At 46.1% G+C, this 5,000-nt stretch overlaps 16 non-coding genes across 16 annotated transcripts; all 16 read right to left on the reverse strand.

The window, feature by feature from the left end:
* Positions 1-38: 38 nt before the first annotated feature.
* On the reverse strand, positions 39-157 carry LOC133429373 (5S ribosomal RNA). Its single transcript, XR_009774302.1, has one exon. It is a non-coding gene; the product is annotated as a 5S ribosomal RNA (ribosomal RNA).
* Positions 158-356: 199 nt separating this feature from the next.
* LOC133429661 (5S ribosomal RNA) lies at positions 357-475 on the reverse strand. Its single transcript, XR_009774578.1, has one exon. It is a non-coding gene; the product is annotated as a 5S ribosomal RNA (ribosomal RNA).
* A 199-nt stretch (positions 476-674) lies between these two features.
* Positions 675-793, reverse strand: LOC133429086 (5S ribosomal RNA). The gene has a single exon (XR_009774052.1). It is a non-coding gene; the product is annotated as a 5S ribosomal RNA (ribosomal RNA).
* A 199-nt stretch (positions 794-992) lies between these two features.
* On the reverse strand, positions 993-1,111 carry LOC133429608 (5S ribosomal RNA). Its single transcript, XR_009774527.1, has one exon. It is a non-coding gene; the product is annotated as a 5S ribosomal RNA (ribosomal RNA).
* Positions 1,112-1,328: 217 nt separating this feature from the next.
* Positions 1,329-1,447, reverse strand: LOC133429195 (5S ribosomal RNA). Its single transcript, XR_009774157.1, has one exon. It is a non-coding gene; the product is annotated as a 5S ribosomal RNA (ribosomal RNA).
* Positions 1,448-1,646: 199 nt separating this feature from the next.
* Positions 1,647-1,765, reverse strand: LOC133429374 (5S ribosomal RNA). The gene has a single exon (XR_009774303.1). It is a non-coding gene; the product is annotated as a 5S ribosomal RNA (ribosomal RNA).
* A 217-nt stretch (positions 1,766-1,982) lies between these two features.
* LOC133429090 (5S ribosomal RNA) lies at positions 1,983-2,101 on the reverse strand. The gene has a single exon (XR_009774056.1). It is a non-coding gene; the product is annotated as a 5S ribosomal RNA (ribosomal RNA).
* Positions 2,102-2,300: 199 nt separating this feature from the next.
* LOC133429375 (5S ribosomal RNA) lies at positions 2,301-2,419 on the reverse strand. The gene has a single exon (XR_009774304.1). It is a non-coding gene; the product is annotated as a 5S ribosomal RNA (ribosomal RNA).
* A 199-nt stretch (positions 2,420-2,618) lies between these two features.
* LOC133429662 (5S ribosomal RNA) lies at positions 2,619-2,737 on the reverse strand. The gene has a single exon (XR_009774579.1). It is a non-coding gene; the product is annotated as a 5S ribosomal RNA (ribosomal RNA).
* A 199-nt stretch (positions 2,738-2,936) lies between these two features.
* On the reverse strand, positions 2,937-3,055 carry LOC133429087 (5S ribosomal RNA). Its single transcript, XR_009774053.1, has one exon. It is a non-coding gene; the product is annotated as a 5S ribosomal RNA (ribosomal RNA).
* Positions 3,056-3,254: 199 nt separating this feature from the next.
* Positions 3,255-3,373, reverse strand: LOC133429609 (5S ribosomal RNA). The gene has a single exon (XR_009774528.1). It is a non-coding gene; the product is annotated as a 5S ribosomal RNA (ribosomal RNA).
* Positions 3,374-3,590: 217 nt separating this feature from the next.
* LOC133429196 (5S ribosomal RNA) lies at positions 3,591-3,709 on the reverse strand. Its single transcript, XR_009774158.1, has one exon. It is a non-coding gene; the product is annotated as a 5S ribosomal RNA (ribosomal RNA).
* A 199-nt stretch (positions 3,710-3,908) lies between these two features.
* On the reverse strand, positions 3,909-4,027 carry LOC133429650 (5S ribosomal RNA). The gene has a single exon (XR_009774567.1). It is a non-coding gene; the product is annotated as a 5S ribosomal RNA (ribosomal RNA).
* A 199-nt stretch (positions 4,028-4,226) lies between these two features.
* LOC133429746 (5S ribosomal RNA) lies at positions 4,227-4,345 on the reverse strand. The gene has a single exon (XR_009774660.1). It is a non-coding gene; the product is annotated as a 5S ribosomal RNA (ribosomal RNA).
* Positions 4,346-4,544: 199 nt separating this feature from the next.
* Positions 4,545-4,663, reverse strand: LOC133429433 (5S ribosomal RNA). The gene has a single exon (XR_009774360.1). It is a non-coding gene; the product is annotated as a 5S ribosomal RNA (ribosomal RNA).
* A 217-nt stretch (positions 4,664-4,880) lies between these two features.
* On the reverse strand, positions 4,881-4,999 carry LOC133429717 (5S ribosomal RNA). The gene has a single exon (XR_009774632.1). It is a non-coding gene; the product is annotated as a 5S ribosomal RNA (ribosomal RNA).
* Between the last annotated feature and the right edge of the window lies 1 nt (position 5,000).

Genomic DNA, 5,000 nt, shown 5'->3' on the forward strand with positions numbered 1-5,000 from the left:
GGCTAGATTAAGCGAGACCGTTCTCTCCTGGTTGAAAAAGCTTACAGCACCTGGTATTCCCAGGCGGTCTCCCATCCAAGTACTAACCAGGCCCGACCCTGCTTAGCTTCCGAGATCAGACGAGATCGGGCGCATCCAGGCTGGTATGGCCGTAAGCAGAAGCTGCAGCTTGAAATACCTCTGATATGGAGTTGAAGATAAGTCATAGAATATAAGTCATTGATTTGTTGGTTTTATTTGTTGGAGTTAACGTGCCTTAACCATGTGCAAAACACTTTAGGACGTGAGCTGTCGCTCTTACCACGTTGAAATATGTGTGGGTAGATTAAGCGAGAGCGCTCTCTGCTGGTTGAAAAAGCTTACAGCACCTGGTATTCCCAGGCGGTCTCCCATCCAAGTACTAACCAGGCCCGACCCTGCTTAGCTTCCGAGATCAGACGAGATCGGGCTCATCCAGGCTGGTATGGCCGTAAGCAGAAGCTGCAGCTTGAAATACCTCTTATATGGAGTTGAAGATAAGTCATAGAATATAAGTCATTGATTTGTTGGTTTTATTTGTTGGAGTTAAAGTGCCTTAACCATGTGCAAAACACTTTAGGACGTGAGCTGTCGCTGTTACCACATTGAAATATGTGTGGGCAGATTAAGCGAGAGCGCTCTCTGCTGGTTGAAAAAGCTTACAGCACCTGGTATTCCCAGGCGGTCTACCATCCAAGTACTAACCAGGCCTGACCCTGCTTAGCTTCCGAGATCAGACGAGATCGGGCGCATCCAGGCTGGTATGACCGTAAGCAGAAGCTGCAGCTTGAAATACCTCTGATATGGAGTTGAAGATAAGTCATAGAATATAAGTCATTGATTTGTTGGTTTTATTTGTTGGAGTTAAAGTGCCTTAACCATGTGCAAAACACTTTTGGACGTGAGCTGTCACTGTTACCACGTTGAAATATGTGTGGGTAGATTAAGCGAGAGCGCTCTCTGCTGGTTGAAAATGCTTACAGCACCTGGTATTCCCAGGCGGTCTCCCATCCAAGTACTAACCAGGCCCGACCCTGCTTAGCTTCCGAGATCAGACGAGATCGGGCGCATCCAGGCTGATATGGCCGTAAGCTGAAGCTGCAGCTTGAAATACCTCTTATATGGAGTTGAAGATAAGTCATATAATATAAGTCATTGATTTGTTGGTGATAATAATTTAGAAGCACTTATTTGTTGGAGTTAAAGTGCCTTTACCATGTGCAAAACACTTTAGGACGTGAGCTGTCGCTGTTACCACGTTGAAATATGTGTGGGTAGATTAAGCGAGAGCACTCTCTGCTGGTTGAAAAAGCTTACAGCACCTGGTATTCCCAGGCGGTCTCCCATCCAAGTACTAACCAGGCCCGACCCTGCTTAGCTTCCGAGATCAGACGAGATCGGACACATCCAGGCTGGTATGGCCTTAAGCAGAAGCTGCAGCTTGAAATACCTCTGATATGGAGTTGAAGATAAGTCATAGAATATAAGTCATTGATTTGTTGGTTTTATTTGTTGGAGTTAAGGTGCCTTAACCATGTGCAAAACACTTTAGGACGTGAGCTGTCGCTCTTACCACGTTGAAATATGTGTGGGTAGATTAAGCGAGAGCGTTCTCTGCTGGTTGAAAAAGCTTACAGCACCTGGTATTCCCAGGCGGTCTCCCATCCAAGTACTAACCAGGCCCGACCCTGCTTAGCTTCCGAGATCAGACGAGATCGGGCGCATCCAGGCTGGTATGGCCGTAAGCAGAAGCTGCAGCTTGAAATACCTCTTATATGGAGTTGAAGATAAGTCATATAATACAAGTCATTGATTTGTTGGTGATAATAATTTAGAAGCGCTTATTTGTTGGAGTTAAAGTGCCTTAACCATGTGCAAAACACTTTAGGACGTGAGCTGTCGCTGTTACCACGTTGAAATATGTGTGGGTAGATTAAGCTAGAGGGTTCTCTGCTGGTTGAAAAACCTTACAGCACCTGGTATTCCCAGGCGGTCTCCCATCCAAGTACTAACCAGGGCCGACCCTGCTTAGCTTCCGAGATCAGACGAGATCGGGCGCATCCAGGCTGGTATGGCCGTAAGCAAAAGCTGCAGCTTGAAATACCTCTTATATGGAGTTGAAGATAAGTCATAGAATATAAGTCATTGATTTGTTGGTTTTATTTGTTGGAGTTAAAGTGCCTTAACCATGTGCAAAACACTTTAGGACGTGAGCTGTCGCTGTTACCACGTTGAAATATGTGTGGCTAGATTAAGCGAGACCGTTCTCTCCTGGTTGAAAAAGCTTACAGCACCTGGTATTCCCAGGCGGTCTCCCATCCAAGTACTAACCAGGCCCGACCCTGCTTAGCTTCCGAGATCAGACGAGATCGGGCGCATCCAGGCTGGTATGGCCGTAAGCAGAAGCTGCAGCTTGAAATACCTCTGATATGGAGTTGAAGATAAGTCATAGAATATAAGTCATTGATTTGTTGGTTTTATTTGTTGGAGTTAACGTGCCTTAACCATGTGCAAAACACTTTAGGACGTGAGCTGTCGCTCTTACCACGTTGAAATATGTGTGGGTAGATTAAGCGAGAGCGCTCTCTGCTGGTTGAAAAAGCTTACAGCACCTGGTATTCCCAGGCGGTCTCCCATCCAAGTACTAACCAGGCCCGACCCTGCTTAGCTTCCGAGATCAGACGAGATCGGGCTCATCCAGGCTGGTATGGCCGTAAGCAGAAGCTGCAGCTTGAAATACCTCTTATATGGAGTTGAAGATAAGTCATAGAATATAAGTCATTGATTTGTTGGTTTTATTTGTTGGAGTTAAAGTGCCTTAACCATGTGCAAAACACTTTAGGACGTGAGCTGTCGCTGTTACCACATTGAAATATGTGTGGGCAGATTAAGCGAGAGCGCTCTCTGCTGGTTGAAAAAGCTTACAGCACCTGGTATTCCCAGGCGGTCTACCATCCAAGTACTAACCAGGCCTGACCCTGCTTAGCTTCCGAGATCAGACGAGATCGGGCGCATCCAGGCTGGTATGACCGTAAGCAGAAGCTGCAGCTTGAAATACCTCTGATATGGAGTTGAAGATAAGTCATAGAATATAAGTCATTGATTTGTTGGTTTTATTTGTTGGAGTTAAAGTGCCTTAACCATGTGCAAAACACTTTTGGACGTGAGCTGTCACTGTTACCACGTTGAAATATGTGTGGGTAGATTAAGCGAGAGCGCTCTCTGCTGGTTGAAAATGCTTACAGCACCTGGTATTCCCAGGCGGTCTCCCATCCAAGTACTAACCAGGCCCGACCCTGCTTAGCTTCCGAGATCAGACGAGATCGGGCGCATCCAGGCTGATATGGCCGTAAGCTGAAGCTGCAGCTTGAAATACCTCTTATATGGAGTTGAAGATAAGTCATATAATATAAGTCATTGATTTGTTGGTGATAATAATTTAGAAGCACTTATTTGTTGGAGTTAAAGTGCCTTTACCATGTGCAAAACACTTTAGGACGTGAGCTGTCGCTGTTACCACGTTGAAATATGTGTGGGTAGATTAAGCGAGAGCACTCTCTGCTGGTTGAAAAAGCTTACAGCACCTGGTATTCCCAGGCGGTCTCCCATCCAAGTACTAACCAGGCCCGACCCTGCTTAGCTTCCGAGATCAGACGAGATCGGACACATCCAGGCTGGTATGGCCTTAAGCAGAAGCTGCAGCTTGAAATACCTCTGATATGGAGTTGAAGATAAGTCATAGAATATAAGTCATTGATTTGTTGGTTTTATTTGTTGGAGTTAAGGTGCCTTAACCATGTGCAAAACACTTTAGGACGTGAGCTGTCGCTCTTACCACGTTGAAATATGTGTGGGTAGATTAAGCGAGAGCGCTCTCTGCTGGTTGAAAAAGCTTACAGCACCTGGTATTCCCAGGCGGTCTCCCATCCAAGTACTAACCAGGCCCGACCCTGCTTAGCTTCCGAGATCAGACAAGATCGGGCGCATCCAGGCTGGTATGGCCGTAAGCTGAAGCTGCAGCTTGAAATACTTCTTATATGGAGTTGAAGATAAGTCATAGAATATAAGTCATTGATTTGTTGGTTTTATTTGTTGGAGTTAAAGTGCCTTAACCATGTGCAAAACACTTCAGGACGTGAGCTGTCGCTGTTACCACGTTGAAATATGTGTGGGTAGATTAAGCGAGAGCGTTCTCTGCTGGTTGAAAAAGCTTACAGCACCTGGTATTTCCAGGCGGTCTCCCATCCAAGTACTAACCAGGCCCAACCCTGCTTGGCTTCCGAGATCAGACGAGATCGGGCGCATCCAGGCTGGTATGGCCGTAAGCAGAAGCTGCAGCTTGAAATACCTCTTATATAGAGTTGAAGATAAGTCATAGAATATAAGTCATTGATTTGTTGGTTTTATTTGTTGGAGTTAAAGTGCCTTAACCATGTGCAAAACACTTTAGGACGTGAGCTGTCGCTGTTACCACGTTGAAATATGTGTGGGTAGATTAAGCGAGAGCGCTCTCTGCTGGTTGAAAATGCTTACAGCACCTGGTATTCCCAGGCGGTCTCCCATCCAAGTACTAACCAGGCCCGACCCTGCTTAGCTTCCGAGATCAGACGAGATCGGGCGCATCCAGGCTGGTATGGCCGTAAGCTGAAGCTGCAGCTTGAAATACCTCTTATATGGAGTTGAAGATAAGTCATATAATATAAGTCATTGATTTGTTGGTGATAATAATTTAGAAGCGCTTATTTGTTGGAGTTAAAGTGCCTTAACCATGTGAAAAACACTTTTGGACGTGAGCTGTCGCTGTTACCACGTTGAAATATGTGTGGGTAGATTAAGCGAGAGCGCTCTCTGCTGGTTGAAAATGCTTACAGCACCTGGTATTCCCAGGCGGTCTCCCATCCAAGTACTAACCAGGCCCGACCCTGCTTAGCTTCCGAGATCAGACGAGATCGGGCTCATCCAGGCTGGTATGGCCGTAAGCA

Source organism: Cololabis saira, unplaced genomic scaffold (assembly GCF_033807715.1).
Source record: "Cololabis saira isolate AMF1-May2022 unplaced genomic scaffold, fColSai1.1 scf032, whole genome shotgun sequence".
Classification (NCBI taxonomy): Eukaryota; Metazoa; Chordata; class Actinopteri; order Beloniformes; family Belonidae; genus Cololabis; species Cololabis saira.